Source organism: Miniopterus schreibersii (assembly GCF_964146895.1).
Source record: "Miniopterus schreibersii genome assembly, chromosome: Y".
NCBI lineage: Eukaryota > Metazoa > Chordata > Mammalia > Chiroptera > Miniopteridae > Miniopterus > Miniopterus schreibersii.
Window position 1 is genome coordinate 14565101 of NC_138120.1, and position 24538 is coordinate 14589638.

Here is a 24538-nt window from a genome sequence, read left to right on the forward strand (position 1 = left end):
GCAGAAAATTCTGATAGGCAATGTCCACGTGTGAGAATTCAAAACCAACATCCACACCCACACACACACAATATCACTTTAGGGGAAAACTGTGGCCAATAGTTGGACAAATGTGAGAATGTACTGCCAGCAGCAATAAAATCGCTTGGTGGAAAAATTCCGCAACTGGCCGAACAAACGTAAGAATGCATTATCAGCATACCGAACAAAATCACTTGTGATGTCAAGGAGCCAACTGGTGGACAAGCGTGAGAAACCATTGCCTTTATGTGCAATAATACCATTTAGTGGAAAAATGTGGGCTCGTCGTATAGACTTTACAATGCATTGCCAGCAGCCCCAATAATATCAGTTGTTGGAAAAAGGCTGCCACATGTTTGACAAGTGTGAGAATGCATTGCCAGCATCCTCGTGAAAATCCCTTCTGAGATGATGCTGGCTGCCAAATGGCGGACACATGTGAAAATACATTGCCAAGATTCACAATGAAAATCTCTTGTGGCAAAATGCCCTTATCTTGCCGGCTTGTGTGAGTGTTCATTGCCAGCATCCCCAGTGAAATCACTTGTGGGAAAATGCTTCCACCTATTGGACAAAAGTGAAAATGCATCGCCAGAAGCCCCAGTGAAATGACTTGGTGGAAAATAGCTGGCACTTGTCCTCCAAGGATGAGCATGCAGTGCCAGGATCCTCAATAATATCATTTGGTGGGAAAATACTGCATCTGCTGTTTGAGTGTGAGAAGGAATTGCCAGCAGCCTTAAAACAATCATTTGTAAATAAGAAATCAGTCACCTTTCTACAAATGTGAGAATGCAGTTACAGCATCTCCAATAAGATCACTTGTGGAGAAAATGCTGTCACCTGGCATTCGGGCATAAGAATGCATTGCCTGCGTTCTCAGTAAAATCCCTTGGTAAAAGAAAGTGGCCACCTTGTGGACAGATGTGGGAATGCATTGCCAGCACAACCAAAGTAATCCTTTGGTGGAAAAATGTGGCCTCTTGTTTGAGAGACTGAAGAATGCCTTGCCAGCATCCCCAATAAAATCATTTTGTGGAAAAGTACTTCTATCGGGTGTTGGACGAATGTGCTTCCAGCACTCCCCAAACGGTACTTGTGGTGAAAGTATTGCCACCTATTGGACAAAAGTGAAAGTGCCACACCAGTATTCCCAATATAATCATTTGGGGAAAGTAGGGTCAATGGCTGTTAAAACATGAGAATGCCTTTTCAACATCCGCAAAATAATCACATTTGTGGAAAATATAGCCAAGCCTTGTACAAACTTGAGACTGAGTTTTCAACACCCCCAATAATATAATTTTGTAGTAAAAATGCTTCCACAAACGTGTTAGAGAAACGTGGGAAAGCATTGCCAGTGTCCCAAACAGAATTCTTTGGTGGAAAAATGCTGCCACCTCATGTTTCAGCTCCAAAATGCATTGCCAATTTCCCCAAAATGGGACAGTGGAGGGAAAATGCAGACAGCTGTAGAAAAAAGGTGGGAATGCCTTGCCAGCATCCTCAGTAAAAGTACTTTGTGGGAAAATTCTGCCACCTCTGGAAAAGCGTGAGAATACACTTTCAGAACATTCCTGGTATTCACTAGTGGAATATTGATGCCAACTGATACATATAGAACCATTGCAAGCATCTCCAAAGAAATCAGGCGGTAAAATAATTCTGCCGCCTGCTTGACGCACATTATAGCTTCCCTTGTCAGCATCGCCAATAAAATCTCGTGGTGGACAAATGCCGCCACCTGGTGGACGAACGAGAAACTGAATCTTCTGCATCTCCACAAGCATCCCAAATATTATCCTCAGTTGGAACAATACTGCCACCTGGTGGGTAAACGTGAGAATGCACCCACAATTTCATCAACGGATTCATTTTGTGGAAAATGTTTTCACGTGGTGAACGGAAGTGTGAATGCTTTTCCAGCATCCCCAATAAAATTACTCGTGAAATCATGCCGACACCTGGTGGAAAAGTGTGAGAATGCATTGCCAGCATCCCCAGAACAATCGTTTGTAAGAATCTTTGTGCCAAAAATATTCTGGACAAAGGTAAGAATTCAGAGTGAGCATCGGCAATAATACCATTTGAGGAGAAAAATGCTTCCACCTGCTGTTTGAGCATGAGGATGCCAAGGCTGAGGCTGTTCTGGAACCACTTGCCTCTACTGATCATCACAACCACCATATATTTCCATAAGTGTCTCCTTATTCCTCCACAGGTCATCCTGAGAACACTGCCCGTTATAAACGGGTGTGGAGGCACATGTTGAACACAGGGCTGGTGGAAACTTAAGAGATCCCACTGGCGGCAGTGACCCATTTTACAGATTGGGGATTATTCAGTATTCTTTAGTAATACTCAGAGGAGACGATAGGAGGTTTGTTGTGTTCAGGGGACCTTCCACACTGTGAGATAAATAGCAGGGACTGTCCATTTTACTTCAAAGAAGAGTCGTGCACATGAGAAGCTTTCTCAGTGAAATATGTGTTTTCAAGCAAACATTGTTTCCCCTGCACAGGAAATAGGTGCAGAATGTCCCCGTGGGAAGGCATTGAGATGCGGAGACATCCAGAGTATGGCATGAAGTTAGAAGGATAAATTAAGAACAAGTACCGTGTCTGTGTGTCTGTCTGTCTGTTGTTTGTGCGTTCGTCTGCGCCTTACGATTGACTGCCTGGGAATGAACGACCAGTCCCTGGGAGGGCTGGGCTTTACAGTTACAGAAGTGGGTAAGTTCTGATTTGGGATAGTATCAGAAGCCAGAATCCTTCCTGTGTGTTGGAGGTTGTGGAGGGGGAAGAATTAAGAGAAAACCCATTACATTAGGTCTTAAGGATATACCGAGGGAGATACGGTAGTTCAAGGAAAGGACCTTGGGAGCAAGGGCCTACATGTCCAATGCTCACTACTAAAGGATGATGGATTTGCAAAAATCCTCCCTGTAGGAAGTCAGCTCACACACTGACAGTGGGGGACCTGGGAGACTTCATTGGGAGTCTTCAGAGCGTGTTTCACAGTTGAACAAAATGCCCTCTCTGGAAGTAGGAGTACACTGTAGTTTGCTGAGAGAATCAGCCCCTGAGCTTCCTGTTGTGAACCACATTTAGCAAGTGGGGGAATAAAGTGCAGGGAGGGACTGTGGGGAAGGAGCGAAGGCATGTGGGAAGGCTATTAAGCTCATTTGGTGAAGAATCCCCTGTTTGAAGGGTAAATTATCAGGGGGACAATGAGAAGTAGGCTGAAGGAAGAGCTGTTGGTGGAGGAAAAGTATCATGAGTTTCTACAAGAGCCAGACTGGGTGCAGTGGGAGGAGAAGGAATTGACTGAGGGGGAATTAATTGGCAGGGAGCAGTTTGTCCTGGGTGAGAGGATGTCATAAAGGTTGTGACAGTGGTGGTTGATGTTGAGACTGAGGCACAGGCAGACACAAAACATGCAAAGAAGTGCCAGTGGAGCAGGTACCTGAAGAAGACAGGCTAAGTGGGAAGTGCACCTGGTCTCCACTGGAGGTTCTCTAGGCCCTTCACTTAGAGATGTAGCCAGTGAACTTGGAAGTTAGCAGAGCCTTCTGTTGACCTAAAGCCCAGTACCTGGCAGAGGCAGCAGCCCTGTTTAGAATTGAAAAGCACAAACATTCAGTTCATTGCCAGATGCTGGGTCAATGGTGTATCCTTGACAGAAGGGAACACAATATGCCTGCCCTAGTGCACGAGAAATGTATCAGTGGGGATAGGTGGCTCAGAAACAAATAGAAGCATTGGAGTGAAGCTCAGGATAGTGGCAAAAGACTGATCCAAAATCTCACAGACACGCTTTTATCTCACCAGTATCACAAAAACCCTTTCTGGGGCTGCAGGAGCACAGTCTCAAATCAGACTCATGCGAAGAACAAGGGCCATTGACTCTACACAGCTCTATATCACACAGGTTCTTCGTGGGGTAAGGCTGCACCTTAGAAGGTCTGCATGTCCAAGTCCTTTGTATATCCAAGTCAGTTAGGGGAATGAGTGAGTCATGTCCAGAAACAAAGGTTCCAGTTAACCCCTCAGCAGGCAAGCATGCAGGGGAGGTCAAAGGATGTCAGGAAAGAGAGTGTGCCTGTGTGTGTATAGACACATGAAGGCCTCAAGAGCTACTGTGCTCCTTTTCTGCATCTTATGGAGAAGGAGTGGGGCTAGAGGAGAGAGGGGTGTGACCAGGCCAAGCTGTTTTAAGGATCTGCTCCTTTTTTTAGCCGTTTCATGTTCAGCTTGCAATGTGCAGGCTTTTTGACCCACTGCAGTTTCTCAACCATCTGGAATTGCCTTTCACGATCAGTGACAAAGATGAAACCACGTTCAGTCATATGATCAATTTGACTGTCAGGATGTGCAGACATGCCTGCGGAGGCAGGGGGTTTGTGAAGAAAACCTACCCTGTAGGAAGGAAAAGGCATGTGTTCTGGAATAATTTATCACCACCAACTGCATCCACATCTTTTTCCCAGGTGAAGGAAGCCAGGTATGCCAGTAGTGGCTGCAAGACTGTGCTGCTCTTTCACAACAACCCCTAATCGACGATACTGTGACTGTGAAGGATCCTCTCATAACAATCACAGGAGAGAGGAGGCTCCCTGCGTGGCCTGCAGCAAGAAGTGAGTCAAAGTTGGAAGGTGAAAGGTTCCTTTCCAAATACTCTTAAAGCTACAAGATACAGGATCACCCTTCCACTCACTTTCAGTGGTACCCGCAGTATGACTGACAGGCCTACAACTGCAGGCAGGAGAACCGCAGCATTCACTTCTTCAACTGCTTCTCTGACCACAATGTTGTGGGATCTGACAGGACTGCTTAGATGGGTCTTTCCAGGAAATGTCATTAGAGAGCTTGGTGTGTTCCCCTGTTATTTTGGGTTTGTCGTTCGATCCCTGCTCTCTGCTGTGGAGCCCGTTTTTCCTTACCAGATCAACAGTGAAAACTATGTGTGGATGTTGGTATCAGGAGAGGGGACATAGGTGAGGACAGATGAAGAGAAATCAACTTCTCACTCTCCTTTGAATTGCCAGGTGCCTGGGACATTATTTTCTCACATGAACACACTGAAGCTGGGAGGAAAGCAACCCGTGACATCATGTCATCAGGGTATCAGGATGAGACTGGAAGTTTGGAGCAATGGAGTGCTAAGCTTTTTCACTTGGGGGAGGCTGAGGGATGATGAAGTCATGTGAATTTCCACTGTCACTCAGAATGAAAATAGATTCATTGACAGACTCCTCTCATCCTGAAACCCAGGCCACCAAGCCCACCCTCAGGACCACCTACTATGCATTAAATAGAGGCCCCCATTATGTGCTTCCTACAGCACTCTTCATAATTTTCTAGGATTTCTCTTCATGCAAATACTGAGGCTGCTGTTCCACAGCTTCCCTCCATTGATCATCACAACCACCATGTATTTCCTGAATTGTATCACTGGCGGTCCTGGGTATACTGCCCAGGATAGTGTGGTTGAGGTGGGAACTGTTGAATGCCTGGCTTGGGGAAACGGAAGAATTTCCAGTTGTGACAGGTTTTGGCTTGACATGCTTATTAAAAACTTTTGGTTAATCCTCAGAGGAGTTGATACCATATTTGTTGTCTTAAGTGCATGTATTTAGCGTGTGAGAAATATAGGAGGGACCTTCCAATATAAGTAGTGCACATGAGAAGCTTTTGGAGATTAAAAGGTGTTTCAAGCAAAGATTCTTTTCCTGCATAGAAATTAGGTGCAGAATGTCCCTGTGGAAAGGCATTCAGCCATGGATACATGCAGCACATGGAATAAATGGCAAGATAAAGCAAGAGCATCTAATGTGCCTGTTTATGTATTGTTTGCATGACAATGGACTCTCTGAATTTCCTTTGCCTCCGAATGCCTGGTCTTTACAATTGCAGAAGTGGCTAAGTTGTGTTTTGTGATGGTATCAGAAGCCAGAATTTTCCTGTGTGTGCTTGAGGCTGTGTAGGATTGTGAAATAAGTGAAAGTTCAATAAGTTGAGTTTACCGTTTTCCCTTGGGATAGAAGGGAGTTCAAGAAAAGACCTTGTGTGCAAGGGCTGGAATTAGCAGTGCTCGGTTCTAAAGGATGATGCGTTTGCAACAACCTCGCTTTAGGAAGTCAGCTCGCACATTGACAGGAGGCTACCAGGTCGGGGGCCTTGCGTGAATTTCACAGTTGAACCTGGTGTCCTCTCTAGAAGTATGAGCATACTGCATTTTTCTGTTAGAATCAGCCTTTTGGAAGGTTGGGACATAGGTGCATGTTGTGACTGGTTAAGCATGAGAATCCATTACCAGCATCACGAAAGAAATGACATTTTGAGGTAAATGACATTTTGGGCATACCTGAGCAGGCCTACCGTGCATGCCCAATGAAATCATTTGGTGGAAAAGTGCTGCCACCTGGTGGAGAAACGAGAGAATGCAGTGCTATCATTCCCAGTGAAACACCATGTGAAGCCATGCTGCCATCTCGTGGACATGTGTGGCTATGCATTGCCAGCCTTCTCGGTCACTTTATTTGTAAAGAAAAGCAGAGAATCAAATCAAATCATTTGGTGGACAAATACTGGCACCTTGTGCACAAGTTGAGAATGCACTGCCAGCATCTCCGATACAATAATTTCATGGAAGAGTGCTGGCTCCAGATAGACAAATAGGAGAATACATTGCCAGCATCCCCAGTACTTTCACTGGTGAGATTATGGTGCCATTTGCTGCACAGTTGAGAGAATGAGTCACCAGGAATCACAATAAAATCACGTGGGGTGAAATGCTGCATCAACATGGACATTTGTAGGGACGCATTGCCAGAATCTCCCTAATAAATCACTTGTGAGATCATGCTGACATCTTTAGGATAAGGCTGAGAATGCAGTGCCAGCATGCCCAATAATCTGATATGGTGGTAAAACGCTGCCACCTGGTGGAAATTCGTGCAAATGCGTTGTGGACATCCGCAATAAAATCATTGCTAAAAAATGGCGCTGCACCTGGTGTTTGGCCGTGGCAATGCATTCCCAACATCTCCAAAACATCATATGTGAATACAATGCTTCCCCCTCTTAGACAAATGTTAGATTGCATTTCCAGCATCCATAATAAAATCATTTGGTGGAAAAATACTGTCAGAAAGAGAGCTAAGATGTGGGAAGTGAGTGGGGATATTATGTACGTTCTGGGAAGAATGCCCTCCTAAAAGGGCAAATGACCAGGAGGACAATGAGAAGTAGAGTAAGCCACAGACAACAATCACACACACAGCATCCACACCTACACACACAAACACACAAGCACAGGCATGTATTTGAAGTTGTGTTGGGAAATCATTGAACTATTTCGTCCAGCCAGTACAACTTGCACATTAGTGACATTTTTACAATTCCTCATATGCAAATCGCCTCCTGTGGCCTGGCCAGATTGGATGAGTTGTTGAGCTTCAACCAAAGATTCAGAAAACTGTTTTTGAATTCCCCTTCAGGGCACATGCCTGTCTTGCAGGTTGATCTCCGCAGCGGGCCTTATGGCAGAAATCTGGTCAATAACTCATAATTGATGATTTAATCTCTCTGTCTTCCTTTCCCTTCAGATCAATATTTCAGATCAATAAAATATGAATAAATAAAAAAAGGCGCCTTTGAACTCGATCGTTCATTTACTGGGTTCTTTCAGAACAAATCCTTTTTGAGCAACAAAGTTATCTTTGAGCAATGTCACATCATCCTTCCTACTGATCACTGAATGTCAAGGTGAGGATGGTAGAGGGAGTTTGAAAGAGGGAAGGACAGAGAGAACATGATAATGGGAAACTGAAAGAAAATGACTCTTCCTAAAAAAATTGGAATGAGCCACTTTCTTGGCCAATGCTCTGCTGAGCATTCAACTCTGCCAGAATGAAGGCCAGAGTCCCCTCCAGCTTCAGTGCTCCCCTTTGCTTGTAGCTTCATTTCAGATATTCCACTTACCCGGAGACCTTATACTGCACTCGGGCATTGGTCCCTGTGAGATTCACCAGGGGTCACTGGGGAAAAGTGGGAAATTGGTACAGAAAACAGATTCGGAAGTAGCAAATGTGATTAGCCTTGAGCAGGAGCACAGCGGGCAGCAAAGGCAGGGAAGCAGCAGATGTGAAGACAGAACGTGGATTTCCTCGGGCATATTTGTCTCAAGGTAACAAGCCTATACACCAGGGCGTCCAGTGAGGGTCAGAGCAGTGTAGGGTGTTGCCCACTGTCTTCTCACTGATTGGAAGACATTTCAGGCGCCCACCAGCTCAGGGGCTCTAGGGTAGTGATGAGCAGCTGTTTGGGTACATGGTGCACAGATCACTGGCACATTTACAGAGGCCCAGTGTGAGGGAACTTTCCACAGCTAGGACCCCGATCAGGGACTTGGGGACAGCATGCAAACTGTACTCCACAAGCTTTGCAGTCCCTGTGCTTGCACCACCTGCTTCTTCACACCACCTGGTTCAGGGTCCAGGCCTGGTAGAAAGGCAAGGAGATTTGGAGAGAGCTGGGCTCATCAGGCCTCTTGGGTCCTCAATTTGCCGCTAGAATTCCTTCACAGGCTATGGAAGTTCTGGCAACCAAGTGTGCTGCAGGGTTTTACTCTCTGCAGGACAGAGCATGTGGGATGGCTCAGGATGCTTTTATGTTCATGTTGGTGCAGGAAGGTGATGATGCCCAGGAGGTAAGGGCAGAGGCTTTGCTGAGTAGAGAGCTGTGGCTGAATAGAGAAGATTTCATGCAAGTGGTGGAGATTGTGGCTCGGATCACATTTTTGCTGCCCGTGAGGAGGAATGGCCATATCTTGAGTTGGGTAGGGAGGAGGATGTGCTTACAGAAGAGCAGTTTTGGCAGGATAACTAGAGTGACATGCAGCAGTGGACAGAGTGTGAGGACAACCAGGAGGCAAAGGAGGAGGGCCAGGAGGTGGAATTGGTGGCCCAGAGGAGTGTGTCCCATAGGAGGGGAGGAGCCTTCCCCAATTCCAGTTATCACCAAATCACCTCATCAGTAGCCAACTACTGTCCCTTGTGAAAAATGCCACCGCCTGCATTATTTCCTCCAATCCCGACCTAGCTTCGCTCTCACTACAGTCTCGGCTCTTAGAACCAGGGCATCACTTTCTGTATCAATGTGGAAATAAATGCATCCTGGGCCATCCCAGTTGCCCCAACCTCTAAGGAGCAATCAGCCTGTGGTGCACTGGGTGGCTGGAGGATTTCTACCCCCAGAAGGCCCCCTAGTGGCATTCAGATGACCCAAGGAGCCTGAGGAGCTCCGCTGTCTCCAAACACAGCCTGACCTGCTACGTGATCCTCGTCCTGAACATGGTGGTTCCAAGAAGAATGTGGTGCAATTACAGGGTTGGAGAGCATGTGGAGTTCATTGAGCATACTTACCAGTGTCTGCATCTTGGTCTTTGCTTTGTTGTGCTTTGTATCTCTGCACTTGTGTGTAATCATTTTTGAAGTGAGCAAAAACAATTCAGTGCTGATCTAGTCCATAGCTTTGTTTTCCGTACTTGCCTCATGAAACACCTCTTCCCATCAGTGAGATGACAATGGTTGTCACTATTCAAAGCCTCCCCTCATTCAGTCCCATGTTATATTTTCCTCACAGTGGGCTCAAACAATCCCGAGGAGGCTCATCTTCTAAACTTGCATGTGTTGCTTTTCCAGGTATAACCTCCTCCTGGGCTCCTGCTGTTTAGACTCCACTCCATTAATTTTCACACTGATGCCCTGTGCCCGTGATGAAATAGCCAAGAGAGTGGGTCATTATCTCTGTTCTTCAGCCACTGTCTTTCTGTCTTCAATTTCTGTACTCCCAGTCTCTTATTCTTTATCTTCTCCACCTGGTGAGACAATGACTTGTTAGCATTGGGAGGCATGTGTTCTCACAGTGTATTGAGTGATCTAGAGAGCCGGAAAGTGCCACAAACGGTTTCATGTAGTGTGAGCACTGGGGTATTACAGTAGCAAGTAGGTATTGGGAGCCCAGCAGATTAAAAAACGTAGAGTGTGAGCCATGGGAGTGTCACAGTGGTGAGTGGGAAGTGAGAGCCATGCAATGTCATATGGGACTATGGGAATGTGTGGCTATGTGGTGTCACATTAGAATGTGCAGCCTGTGAGCTAAGTGGTGACAGAGTAGTGTGTTCATTTGGAGACCCGAAGTGTCCCAGTAGTGTGTTGCAGGGGGAGTCATGTACGTGGCACAGTGAAATGTGGTTAGTGTTATGCCTGTGTGGGCAGTGTGGAATGTGCACACTGGAATTACTGAAAGTATCAGTGTTGTGTGGGTAATTGGAATCCTGGGTTAGCACAGTTGAATATGGATGGAGGAATGCTGGAGTGTTACAGTGGAATGTGTGCTGTGGAAGCAGTGTGTTGTCCTTGTGTAGTATGGACAGGGTGCACCCTCGATTGTCTCTGTGGAGTTTAAACTTTGTAGCACAAGAGAGGTCAGAGTAGGAAGAAGGTAGTGGGAACCCAGAAATACACAAAAGAGTATCATGAATGAGAGCCCTGAACATTTCATAGTGGAATGAGCACAGTGAGTTCACTCAGGCATAACAGTTTTGTTTTCATGTCAGAAAATTTAGGTGAGCCATTGGAGAATGTGCTGTGGGATCAAAAAGGGAAACAGGGAATGTAGGCTGTGAGAACCCAGCAGTGTAATATTGGAGAGAGGGTGTCATGAGCTCTGGAGTGTTAGAGTGACGTGTTGGCTATGGAAACAATGGGAACCTGTGGGTGTATAATGCAATGCGGGCATTGGGAGGGGGGTGGTATCACAGTGGAATGTGCGTAGTGGGAGCCCTAGGTTATCAAAGTTGGTTTGGTCACTGGCATTTCTGGTGTGCCAAATTAGAGTGCATGTAGCAGGAGTGTGGCAGGTATCACAATGGAGTGTGGGTGGTGGTAACTCTGTGCCCCTGTGGGTTATGAGCTATGGAAGAGCTGAGAGACAGAATGCAACATGGGCTGTAGGAAGATGAAGGTTCAAAATCATAGTTTCGCAGTGGGATTGCTCATGGTGTGAAAGTGAAATGAGGACAGTTTTCACCCTGATGTGTCAAGGTAGAGTGTGAGCCTGGGAGATTTACGGAGTCCCATTAGAGATTGGAAGTGGAATCCTTGGGTGTCAAAATGGATTCTGTACAGTGGGAACATATAATTTTGAAAGTAGCGTGTTACCAGGGAGACGTGTAAGGCTGTCACTCTGAAATATGGCCTGTGCTATAAATAGGTTTTCACAGTTAAGAAGGGTGGTGGGACCAATGTGGTGTCACAGTGAAGAATGGATCATGTGATACCTGGTGTTGTCAGAATGGAGTGTGGGCAGTGAGAGCCATGGGCTGACACAGTGAAATGTGTGCCCTGAAGTCCAGAAGGTGTCAATGGAGAGCTTGTGTAGTGTAACAGGTGGGGCATCACAGTGGAAATGTGGTATTTGTATGCCAGCATATTCACAGTGGAGAGTGAGCCCTAGGAGACCTAGGGTATCACAGTGGTGTGTGGTAAGTGGGAGCCCTAAAATGTCATACTTGATTGTGGACAGTAGAGGCTCTAGGTGTCACAATAGAGTGCGGCCTGTAGGAACTCTGACGTTGTGAGAAAGTAGTGAGGGTAACTGGAGCCCTCTGTGTCAGAGCGGTGTGTTGGCAGTGATAAGCCTGGTTTGGCACAGAGCAAGTTTGACAGTGGGAGCCCTATGCCGGAAAGTCCAATGTAAGCATTGTTAGATCTGATTTCTAACAGCGAAGTGTGGGCATTGGAAGACTTGGGGTGTCATGATAGATAATGGGGTGCTGGAAATATTCAGTGTTGCACAGGTTTGTGGGCATGGAAAGGTAATGGTCATTGTGGAATGCGAGAGGGACAGCCCTATCATGTAGAGTGTGGGTAGTAGAATCCAAGGGATTCACAATGGAATATGGTCTTGGGAAACCTGAAGCCCTTAGAGAGGCATGAAAACATTGAGAGCCCTGGGGTATCACATTGGAGTATGAAATAGGTGCAGAATGCCCTGTGGTTTGTCATTCATACACCGAGACATCCAGAGCAGGCAATGAAATGGAAAGATATGTCAAGATCATCAACTGTGTCTGTCTCTGTGCTGTTTGTGCTTTAGTTTGAGCCTTACAGTTGGCTGCCATAGAATTACTAGTCCCTGTGAGGGCCAGGCCTGTACAGTTGTAGAAGTGGTTATGCTTGTGATGGTATTAGAAGACAGAATTCTTCCTGTGTGACCACTCTGTGGACAAGGAGGAAATAAGAGAAAGTCAATCACACTGGATCTTGCAGTTTGACTTAGGGAGATAATGTAGTTCAAGGAAAGGACCTTGGGATCATGGGCATAAATGTCCAGTTTTGGGTCCTAAACGATGATGGATTTCTAAGTATCCTCCCTGTAGGGAGTCGGTCACACATTAGGAACAGGCAACAAGGTGGGAGACTTCACAGTTGAACCAAAGTCCCTCTCTAGAAGTATGACTGCACAGTGTTTTGCTGAATCATTCTCTGAGGCCCAAGATCCCAAGCGACATTTAGCAAGGGGTGGAATAAGGTGAACAGATAGCTGTGGGGAAGGGAGTCAAGGTTTGTGGGAAGTCATAAGTATATTAGGTTCATTTGGGGAAGAATCCACTACTGGAAGAGTAAATGAGCAGAGGGACAATAAGAAGCAGAGTGCGCCAAAGCCCTCACACACAACACACACAAGCACACACACACATGCACACACACACGCAGAGGCAAAGGCATGGACTTGAATTTGTGTTGGGTAATCTGTGAACTATGATGTCCACAGTCAGTACACCTTGCCCATTTTGGACACTTTTTACATTTCCTCAAATGGACATGGCCTCCTGTGAATATGATTGTTTATTGACTTTGTTCCTTCAGACCAAGCCCTTCTGCAACCAAGTAATCCTTAAGCAATATCAAATCATCCTTGCTACTGGTCACTGAAACCCAAGGACTGGACGAGAGAAAGTCAGAATGAGAGAAAGACCAAAAGGGCGAAAGCAATGGAAACAAATAAAAAGTTACTGATCTAAAAGCAGTCAGACTGAGATCTTATCTTGGCGGTAATAATCCTGATGATCCAACTCTACCAGAATGTAGGCTACAGTCCTCTCCAGCCACAGTTCTTCCCTTTGACTGTCACTTCAGTCTCAGATATCCCTTATACTGGAATAGCCTCTACTGCCCGGGCATTTCTCCCTGTGGATATTACCAGGGGTCCCTGTGGATCTGTGGGAAGTGTTAAAGAAAACGAATTCTGAAGTGGGAAACGTGAGTTGCCTTAAGAAAGAGCCCACTAGACACCGAACTGAAGGAAACCTAAAGATGCTAAGGCAACATAGGACTTCCTCAGGAACGTTTCTCTACAGGTACAAGGCCCATACACTGAGGCTCACCGTGAGGGGCGGGGCTGAATACGATGATGCCTGCTATAGTCTCACAGTTTGGAAGAAATGTTTCAGAAGCCCAACAGCAAAGGGGAGCAAGTGCAAAGGGGAGCAAGTGGGGTGTCCAGGAACCTTTTCCACACTACATGCCCACATCCCAAGCCCCTGTCTGTAGACTCAGTGAGACCACACTGAGCACAGCAAGAACCCAAGAGCTGGGCTAAAGCAGTATCTTTGATGCTCTACAGGCATGAGCACAATGTGCCTGTGTAGTGGGACAGCATGGGGAGTGCTGTCCCACTTGCTTCTTTGCCACGCCCAGCTCAAGGCCAGAGCCGCAGCAAGTCAGGCTGGGGAACTAAAGGCCAAATAGTGAACCTCAGAGGTTTTGTTCCATGTACGTGGGGAAGAGATTTATCCCAGGACTCTTTTATGTTCCCATTGGTGCTGGATATTGTTGACTCCCAGGACGTCAGCACAGAGTAGTAAAGAGAGTAGAGCTGCATATTCAGGACCTCATGCAGGTGGGAGCATTTGTGGCTGGGGAGTAGAGCTTGTGGGCTGATGAGGATCTTTTGTTGTATATTGAGTTGGGGAACTGGCTGAACTGCAGCACGTGCTGGATAACCAGCATATGCTGGTTACAGCCTTGCCCAGAGGGTGAGGAGTACCGAGAGGATGGAGGAGGGACTGGAGAAGGAGTTGGAGGCACAGGAGCACTTTGTCCTTCATGGGGAGAGCCTGATGCAGACAGTGAGGCCAGTGGCAGGGTATGATATGTTTTTGGCAGGGGAGGAGGTCTTCCCAGATCCGAAGGTGGGGAGGCAGGAGAATCTGGACTCTGAAGAGCTGTGCGTGGGAGAAGAGGATCATCCCTTTCTGCAAAGGCCAGACAGGGAGTAGCAGTAGGAGGTGGTGGGGTTGCTTTTGGAGGAATTGTTTGGCAGGGAGGAATTTTTCCTGATTCGGGGGGATGTCCTAAGTCAGTGGAGGTGGTCATAGAGGCTCATCCTGAATCAGAGGCAGAAGCAAAAAAACACAGAGGAAGAGCCAGTGGAGCAGGAGCAGGCAGAGCCAGGGTTTCGTGGGAGTCCACCTGGTTGCCACTGGAGGAGCTCCATCCCCTTCTGCTAAAGATGGAGCCCATGAACCTGTAACCTGGTAGGCCATCTGTTGGCTCAATTGCAGGACATTGCAAAGGTGCCCGCCCTATTGAGATCTGAGAATTACCAACACTCAGCACATCCTTGCATTCTGGGCTACAGCGGTATCTTTGATGCTCTACAGGCATGAGCACAATGTGCCTGTGCTAGTGAAGGAGAGAGGTATCAGCGGGGATAGGTAGTTCAGAAAGAAAATATACACACTAGAATAAAGTTCAGGATAGTGAGCACAGTGTGATTTCAAGTTTTGCAGACACTCCTTTCTCTTGTAGGTAGCACTGAAACACTCCCCGAGGATTCAGGAACACAGTCGCAAATCAGAACAAGGGGCACTTACTCAACACAGCTCTATGTTGCATAGGTCTTTCTCGGAGTAATACTACACACTACAGGGTGTGTGTATGCCCACGACCTCCATCAGAGTCAGGAAAGCGTGATGTGCAACCACGTGTTACTGGTATTCCCACCCAAACCAGTAATACTATTTGTTGGGAAAATGCTGCCCCCCGGTGGGCCACCGTGAACGTGCACTGCAGGACCGCTCCAAAAATCATTGGATGGAAAAATAATGCCAACTGGTTGACAAATTGAAAACATTGAAGGAATCTTCAGTGAAATCGTTTGGTAAAATTATGCTGCCACGTGGCTGACAAACGTCAGAAGTCATTGCCAGCATGGCCAGGAAAATCTCATGACGATAAAAAGCTGCCACCTGGTTGGAAAACGCGAGAATGCATTTTCAGCATCCCCGTTGAAATCATTTGTAAGGAATGCTTCCATTTGTTCAACAAACGTGAGCATGCCTTTACAACGATATCGTTTGTAAGAGAAATATTGCCACCTGATGGAGATACATGGGAATGTATTTCCAGTATACTATAGCAAAATCACTTCTGAAAACATGCTGACATCTGGAGGAAAAGCTTGAGGATGCATTGCCAGCATCACCAATAAAAATCACTAGTTTAAGAAAAAGTTGCCACTTGGTGAACAAACCTGAGAATGCATTCCCCGCATCTCCAATAAAATTACGTGTGAAGTCAGGGCTCCACCTGGTGGACAAGTGTGAGTATGCATTGGCAGCATTCTCAGTAATTTAATTTGTGAAAAACTGCTGACATCTATGGGAAAGATTTAGAATGCATTTTCAACCACCTCAACAGAATCATTTGGTGGAAAAATGCTGCCACGTGTTAAAGAACATTGTAAACGCACTTCCAACATCCTCAGCAACATCCTATGTTAGCAAAGGTTGCTATTAGAGGAACGTGAGAATGTATTTCCCGCATCCCTCTGACATCACCATCTGCTGGACAAACTTTAGAATACACAGCCAGAACTCACCAGAATATCATTTGTTGGAAAAATTGTGCTACCTGATGTTCAAAGATGAGAATGCAAAGGCTGAGGCTGGCCTGTCACAACTTCTCTCTGACATCACAAAAATCGCTGACTTTTTTAAGGTTTAATTTAGTTCTAACCCAGCCATCCTAAGAACACAGCGCATCACAAAGGGATTGTAGTGGGACCTGTTGAGCACAGGACTGGCGAAAATTGAAGTAATCCCACTTGCAATGGTGATGGACTTTCTACTTTAGGGCCTTGATTGTTTATTGAATATTCCTTAGGAATGATCAGAGAGGAATAGACAAGGTTTGTTGTGTATCTCTGAGCTCCCACAGGGCAAGGTAAATAGGATGGATTGTCCACTTCACTTCTAATAAGAGTAGAACTCATGAGAAAAATTTTCAAGCAAATCTCTTTCTGGATGTGAAACAGGTGCAGAGTGTCCCTGTGGAAAGGCAATCAAACAAGGAAACATCCAGAGCATGGAAAGAAAAGGAAAGTTAAAGCAGGGTGATCAACTGTGTTTGGCTGTGAGTTTGTTCCTTAAGAAAGAGAAATCCAGAGCATTAAGTGTCTATCTGTTTTTTGTGGGTTGGATGGAACCTTACAATTGGTTGGCCGGGAACAACTAGTCTCTGTGAGAGCTAATCATATACAGTTGCAGAAGTGGGTAAGTAATGCTTTGGGATGGTATCAGAAGTCAGAATTCTTTCTGTGGGGTGGAGCCTTGGGTGGAGGAAGAAATAAGAAAAGTCCACTCAATTATTTCCTACTGTTTTACATACATAAGGATATAAAGTAGTTCAAAGAAAGGGCCTTGGGAGAAACAGCCTAAGTGTCCAGCGCTCATCCTAAAGGATGATGGATTTGCAGGCATCCTCCCTGCAGAAAGTCTGCTCACACATTGACAGCAGTCAACCAGGTGGATGAATAGATATTTGTTTCACAGTGAAACAAAAGCCCTATTGAAAAGTATGAGAGCACTGTATTTTGCTCAGAGAATCAGCCGGCAAGGCTTTGGATTCTGAACCATATCTAGAAAGCGGGGGAGGCACTATGGGGCCGGGAGCAAAGGCATGTGGGAAGACAGCCAGGATATTAGGTTCATTTGAAGAAGAATCTTATGCTGTAAGGGTAAATAAGCAGAGGGACAATAAGAATAAGTGTGCACCATATACCTCACACACAACACACACACACACACAGCGGAACACAACACAGAGGCACAGGCATGTACATGAAGTTGTGTTGGGCATTCTCTGAACCATGTTGTAAACAGTCAGGACACCTTGCCCAATTTTGAACCTTTTACATGTCCTCCAACGGAAATGCCCTCCTGTGAACATGACTGTTTCTTTGCTACATTCTTTGGGACCAGTCCTTCTGCAAACAAGTAATCTTTAAGTAATAGCAAGTCATCCTTGTTACTGGTCACTGAAGGCCCAGGCATGGTTAGAATACCGAGTATGATTGAGGGAAAGACAAACTGAACAAGAACCCTGGGAAACAAATAGAAAATAATTAATCTAAAGGCAGTCAGAGTGAGCACGTATCTTGGTCACTGTTACCCTGATCATTCAATTACACCAGAAAGGAGGCTACAGAATCCTCCAGCCACAGTCATTCCCTTAGTCTCAGATATCCCATATCCCACTAAAGACTCTAGCTAGAGACTCTGCTGCAAAAACGGTTTGTCCCAATAAATTTTACCAAGGGTCACTGTGGATCAATGGAAAAGTGGTACAGTAAACGGATTGTGTAGTGGGCAATGGCATTAGATGTGAGGAGCCTTGCAGTCAGTGAACCACGGGAAATCGGCAGATCAGAGGACATTAGGCAGGCTTCCTGAGGAGGGCTGGCCTCCGGGTGCAGGCCCCACACACGGGGCACACAGTGAAAGGCAAAAATGTGCCAGGTGATGCTCACTGTGGTCTCACTGATTGGAAGAGGTATTTCAGTGGCCCAACAGGTAAGGGGCTTGTTGGACTTGGCCAGGAGCTACTTCCCTCTGACATCCCGGTCTCTCCAGAACCTCCATGTAGGCCAAGTATGTGGGCACTGTGCACAGCAAGGAACCGTATTGGAACCTTTCCACAGGGAGAGCAGTGGTGTTCACAGTTCCTGAAGTTACCTTGATTTTCCCACATGGTTCTCGACACCACCTGTTTCAAGGTGACCGCCCAGTAGTAAATCAGGCTGTATTTAAAGGCAGCAGAGCTCAGGCCTCTTGGGTGCCACTAGGGGACCTTGAGGTGCTCGGGATCCTCTGGCCAGCCAACGTACCATCGGCCCGTTAATCCACACAATATGGGGCATGTGGGATGACCCAGGATGCTTTTATGTTCACTTTGGTGCAGGAAGATGATGATGCCAAGCAGGGAAAGGCAGAGGCAGTTATAAGAGAGAGCTGGGGCTAGAGATGGTGGACCAGAGTAGGTGGTGGAATTTGTGACTTGGGATCAAAAGTTGGAGGCCTGCAAGGAGTTTTGGCCTAATACTGAATTGTTGAGGGAGGAGGAGGTGCTGCTTAAAGAGTAGTTTGTGCCAAATGACCAGAGTGTGGTGGAGCACGGGTGGAGAGAACCAAGAGGAGGAGGAGGAGGAGTAGGGCCTGAAAGGAAAATGGTGGAAAAGGAGCACTTTGACCTGAAGGGACATAGCCTCCTAGAGGTAGTGCAGGCGGTGGGAGGCTATGGCATGTTTTTGGCCGTGGAGGAGGCCACCTGAGGTACGGTGGTGGGGAGTCAGGAGGAGCTGGTGGGTAAAGGATCATGAGTTTCTACGAGGGCCAGACAGGGAGGAGCAGTGAGGGGAGAAGGATTTGATTGAGAAGAAATAAATTGGGGGGCCTGGGGGGTAGGGAGGGAGTTTCTCTGTAGAAAGAGGACATCCTGAATGTAGTGGAGGTGCTGAGTGAGGCTGAGCCTGAATGAGGCAGAAGCAAATGTTCCAGAAGAAGAGCCAGTGGGGCAGGAGCAGTCATTGCCAGGGCAGTGTGAGGTGCACCTTGTTGCCACTGGAGGTGCACACAAAGACAAGTAGGACTGGTCCCTCTGCCATGTCCTCCACCTGATTCGACAGAAGGCTCTGCTTGCTTGCAAGTCCATATTCTCCATCTCTAACTTATGTGCCTGGAGCACCTCCAGTAGGCATCAGGTGCACTGGTCGACAAATATGAAAATGCATGGCGAGCATCCCCAACAAAATCATGAGCTAAAAAATGCTGCCAACAGATGCTTGAGCATGACAATTCATTGCCAGTATCCCCCAAATAATAAGTTTTTGGGAAAATTTTGCCACCTATGAAAAAAATTAAGAATGCAGTGCCAGCATGCCCAATAAAATCATACTGGGGAAATCCTGCCTTCTGGTTGACAAGTGCAAGAATGGCTGAGTAGCATCTCCCATGAAATTATTTGATTAAAAATGCTGTCCTCTGTGGACAATCGTGAGAATACATTGCCAACATCCCCAGTAAGGTAATTTGTACAGAAATACTGCCACTTCTCAGAGAAGCCTGAGAATGTATTGTCAGAATCACCAATAAACCTCTCTGTTGGCAAAACGCAAAAGGGTGAGAATGCATTGATAGTATCCCCAATCCAATCATGTGGTTGAAAACTACTGCGACGTCATGTAGAGACCTGAGACTGCCTTGCAGGCATCCTCAATTAAATCATTTGGGGCGAAACGCTGCCACGCATCCCCGCAAAAAACTTTCTCTGGGGACAAATGCTGCCAACTGTGGGACAAACGTGAGCATCCATTGTCAGCCCTTGTAAAAGTATTTGGTTGAAAAAATGCTGCCACTTTGAGTATAAGGTGATAATGTATTTCTAGCATCTCTCGAAAAAAACGTTTCATGAGAAATTACCTGACACTGTGTACAAACGTGAGAGAGCATTCCCTGCATTCCCAATAAAAACACTTGTTTTAAAAATGCTGCCACCTTGTGGAGTTAAGTGAGAGAGCATTAAACGTATCCCCTTTAAAAAAAAACTTGGTGGAAATATTCTGCCACCTGGCGGACAAGGTGAAGCATGCATTGACTGCATCCCCAACAAAATCACTCTTTGAGAAAAAGGCCACCGGGTGTTAACGACTGTATGAATGATTTCCCAGAATCCCCAATGAAACCCCTACAGAGATCAAGATGCCAACTGGTGGAGAAGGGTGAGAATGCATGTTCTGGACTCACAATAAAGTGATTTGGGCAGAAAATTCTGATAGGCAATGTCCACGTGTGAGAATTCAAAACCAACATCCACACCCACACACACACAATATCACTTTAGGGGAAAACTGTGGCCAATAGTTGGACAAATGTGAGAATGTACTGCCAGCAGCAATAAAATCGCTTGGTGGAAAAATTCCGCAACTGGCCGAACAAACGTAAGAATGCATTATCAGCATACCGAACAAAATCACTTGTGATGTCAAGGAGCCAACTGGTGGACAAGCGTGAGAAACCATTGCCTTTATGTGCAATAATACCATTTAGTGGAAAAATGTGGGCTCGTCGTATAGACTTTACAATGCATTGCCAGCAGCCCCAATAATATCAGTTGTTGGAAAAAGGCTGCCACATGTTTGACAAGTGTGAGAATGCATTGCCAGCATCCTCGTGAAAATCCCTTCTGAGATGATGCTGGCTGCCAAATGGCGGACACATGTGAAAATACATTGCCAAGATTCACAATGAAAATCTCTTGTGGCAAAATGCCCTTATCTTGCCGGCTTGTGTGAGTGTTCATTGCCAGCATCCCCAGTGAAATCACTTGTGGGAAAATGCTTCCACCTATTGGACAAAAGTGAAAATGCATCGCCAGAAGCCCCAGTGAAATGACTTGGTGGAAAATAGCTGGCACTTGTCCTCCAAGGATGAGCATGCAGTGCCAGGATCCTCAATAATATCATTTGGTGGGAAAATACTGCATCTGCTGTTTGAGTGTGAGAAGGAATTGCCAGCAGCCTTAAAACAATCATTTGTAAATAAGAAATCAGTCACCTTTCTACAAATGTGAGAATGCAGTTACAGCATCTCCAATAAGATCACTTGTGGAGAAAATGCTGTCACCTGGCATTCGGGCATAAGAATGCATTGCCTGCGTTCTCAGTAAAATCCCTTGGTAAAAAAAAAGTGGCCACCTTGTGGACAGATGTGGGAATGCATTGCCAGCACAACCAAAGTAATCCTTTGGTGGAAAAATGTGGCCTCTTGTTTGAGAGACTGAAGAATGCCTTGCCAGCATCCCCAATAAAATCATTTTGTGGAAAAGTACTTCTATCGGGTGTTGGACGAATGTGCTTCCAGCACTCCCCAAACGGTACTTGTGGTGAAAGTATTGCCACCTATTGGACAAAAGTGAAAGTGCCACACCAGTATTCCCAATATAATCATTTGGGGAAAGTAGGGTCAATGGCTGTTAAAACATGAGAATGCCTTTTCAACATCCGCAAAATAATCACATTTGTGGAAAATATAGCCAAGCCTTGTACAAACTTGAGACTGAGTTTTCAACACCCCCAATAATATAATTTTGTAGTAAAAATGCTTCCACAAACGTGTTAGAGAAACGTGGGAAAGCATTGCCAGTGTCCCAAACAGAATTCTTTGGTGGAAAAATGCTGCCACCTCATGTTTCAGCTCCAAAATGCATTGCCAATTTCCCCAAAATGGGACAGTGGAGGGAAAATGCAGACAGCTGTAGAAAAAAGGTGGGAATGCCTTGCCAGCATCCTCAGTAAAAGTACTTTGTGGGAAAATTCTGCCACCTCTGGAAAAGCGTGAGAATACACTTTCAGAACATTCCTGGTATTCACTAGTGGAATATTGATGCCAACTGATACATATAGAACCATTGCAAGCATCTCCAAAGAAATCAGGCGGTAAAATAATTCTGCCGCCTGCTTGACGCACATTATAGCTTCCCTTGTCAGCATCGCCAATAAAATCTCGTGGTGGACAAATGCCGCCACCTGGTGGACGAACGAGAAACTGAATCTTCTGCATCTCCACAAGCATCCCAAATATTATCCTCAGTTGGAACAATACTGCCACCTGGTGGGTAAACGTGAGAATGCACCCACAATTTCATCAACGGATTCATTTTGTGGAAAATGTTTTCACGTGGTGAACGGAAGTGTGAATGCTTTTCCAGCATCCCCAATAAAATTACTCGTGAAATCATGCCGACACCTGGTGGAAAAGTGTGAGAATGCATTGCCAGCATCCCCAGAACAATCGTTTGTAAGAATCTTTGTGCCAAAAATATTCTGGACAAAGGTAAGAATTCAGAGTGAGCATCGGCAATAATACCATTTGAGGAGAAAAATGCTTCCACCTGCTGTTTGAGCATGAGGATGCCAAGGCTGAGGCTGTTCTGGAACCACTTGCCTCTACTGATCATCACAACCACCATATATTTCCATAAGTGTCTCCTTATTCCTCCACAGGTCATCCTGAGAACACTGCCCGTTATAAACGGGTGTGGAGGCACATGTTGAACACAGGGCTGGTGGAAACTTAAGAGATCCCACTGGCGGCAGTGACCCATTTTACAGATTGGGGATTATTCAGTATTCTTTAGTAATACTCAGAGGAGACGATAGGAGGTTTGTTGTGTTCAGGGGACCTTCCACACTGTGAGATAAATAGCAGGGACTGTCCATTTTACTTCAAAGAAGAGTCGTGCACATGAGAAGCTTTCTCAGTGAAATATGTGTTTTCAAGCAAACATTGTTTCCCCTGCACAGGAAATAGGTGCAGAATGTCCCCGTGGGAAGGCATTGAGATGCGGAGACATCCAGAGTATGGCATGAAGTTAGAAGGATAAATTAAGAACAAGTACCGTGTCTGTGTGTCTGTCTGTCTGTTGTTTGTGCGTTCGTCTGCGCCTTACGATTGACTGCCTGGGAATGAACGACCAGTCCCTGGGAGGGCTGGGCTTTACAGTTACAGAAGTGGGTAAGTTCTGATTTGGGATAGTATCAGAAGCCAGAATCCTTCCTGTGTGTTGGAGGTTGTGGAGGGGGAAGAATTAAGAGAAAACCCATTACATTAGGTCTTAAGGATATACCGAGGGAGATACGGTAGTTCAAGGAAAGGACCTTGGGAGCAAGGGCCTACATGTCCAATGCTCACTACTAAAGGATGATGGATTTGCAAAAATCCTCCCTGTAGGAAGTCAGCTCACACACTGACAGTGGGGGACCTGGGAGACTTCATTGGGAGACTTCAGAGCGTGTTTCACAGTTGAACAAAATGCACTCTCTGGAAGTAGGAGTACACTGTAGTTTGCTGAGAGAATCAGCCCCTGAGCTTCCTGTTGTGAACCACATTTAGCAAGTGGGGGAATAAAGTGCAGGGAGGGACTGTGGGGAAGGAGCGAAGGCATGTGGGAAGGCTATTAAGCTCATTTGGTGAAGAATCCCCTGTTTGAAGGGTAAATTATCAGGGGGACAATGAGAAGTAGGCTGAAGGAAGAGCTGTTGGTGGAGGAAAAGTATCATGAGTTTCTACAAGAGCCAGACTGGGTGCAGTGGGAGGAGAAGGAATTGACTGAGGGGGAATTAATTGGCAGGGAGCAGTTTGTCCTGGGTGAGAGGATGTCATAAAGGTTGTGACAGTGGTGGTTGATGTTGAGACTGAGGCACAGGCAGACACAAAACATGCAAAGAAGTGCCAGTGGAGCAGGTACCTGAAGAAGACAGGCTAAGTGGGAAGTGCACCTGGTCTCCACTGGAGGTTCTCTAGGCCCTTCACTTAGAGATGTAGCCAGTGAACTTGGAAGTTAGCAGAGCCTTCTGTTGACCTAAAGCCCAGTACCTGGCAGAGGCAGCAGCCCTGTTTAGAATTGAAAAGCACAAACATTCGGTTCATTGCCAGATGCTGGGTCAATGGTGTATCCTTGACAGAAGGGAACACAATATGCCTGCCCTAGTGCACGAGAAATGTATCAGTGGGGATAGGTGGCTCAGAAACAAATAGAAGCATTGGAGTGAAGCTCAGGATAGTGGCAAAAGACTGATCCAAAATCTCACAGACACGCTTTTATCTCACCAGTATCACAAAAACCCTTTCTGGGGCTGCAGGAGCACAGTCTCAAATCAGACTCATGCGAAGAACAAGGGCCATTGACTCTACACAGCTCTATATCACACAGGTTCTTCGTGGGGTAAGGCTGCACCTTAGAAGGTCTGCATGTCCAAGTCCTTTGTATATCCAAGTCAGTTAGGGGAATGAGTGAGTCATGTCCAGAAACAAAGGTTCCAGTTAACCCCTCAGCAGGCAAGCATGCAGGGGAGGTCAAAGGATGTCAGGAAAGAGAGTGTGCCTGTGTGTGTATAGACACATGAAGGCCTCAAGAGCTACTGTGCTCCTTTTCTGCATCTTATGGAGAAGGAGTGGGGCTAGAGGAGAGAGGGGTGTGACCAGGCCAAGCTGTTTTAAGGATCTGCTCCTTTTTTTAGCCGTTTCATGTTCAGCTTGCAATGTGCAGGCTTTTTGACCCACTGCAGTTTCTCAACCATCTGGAATTGCCTTTCACGATCAGTGACAA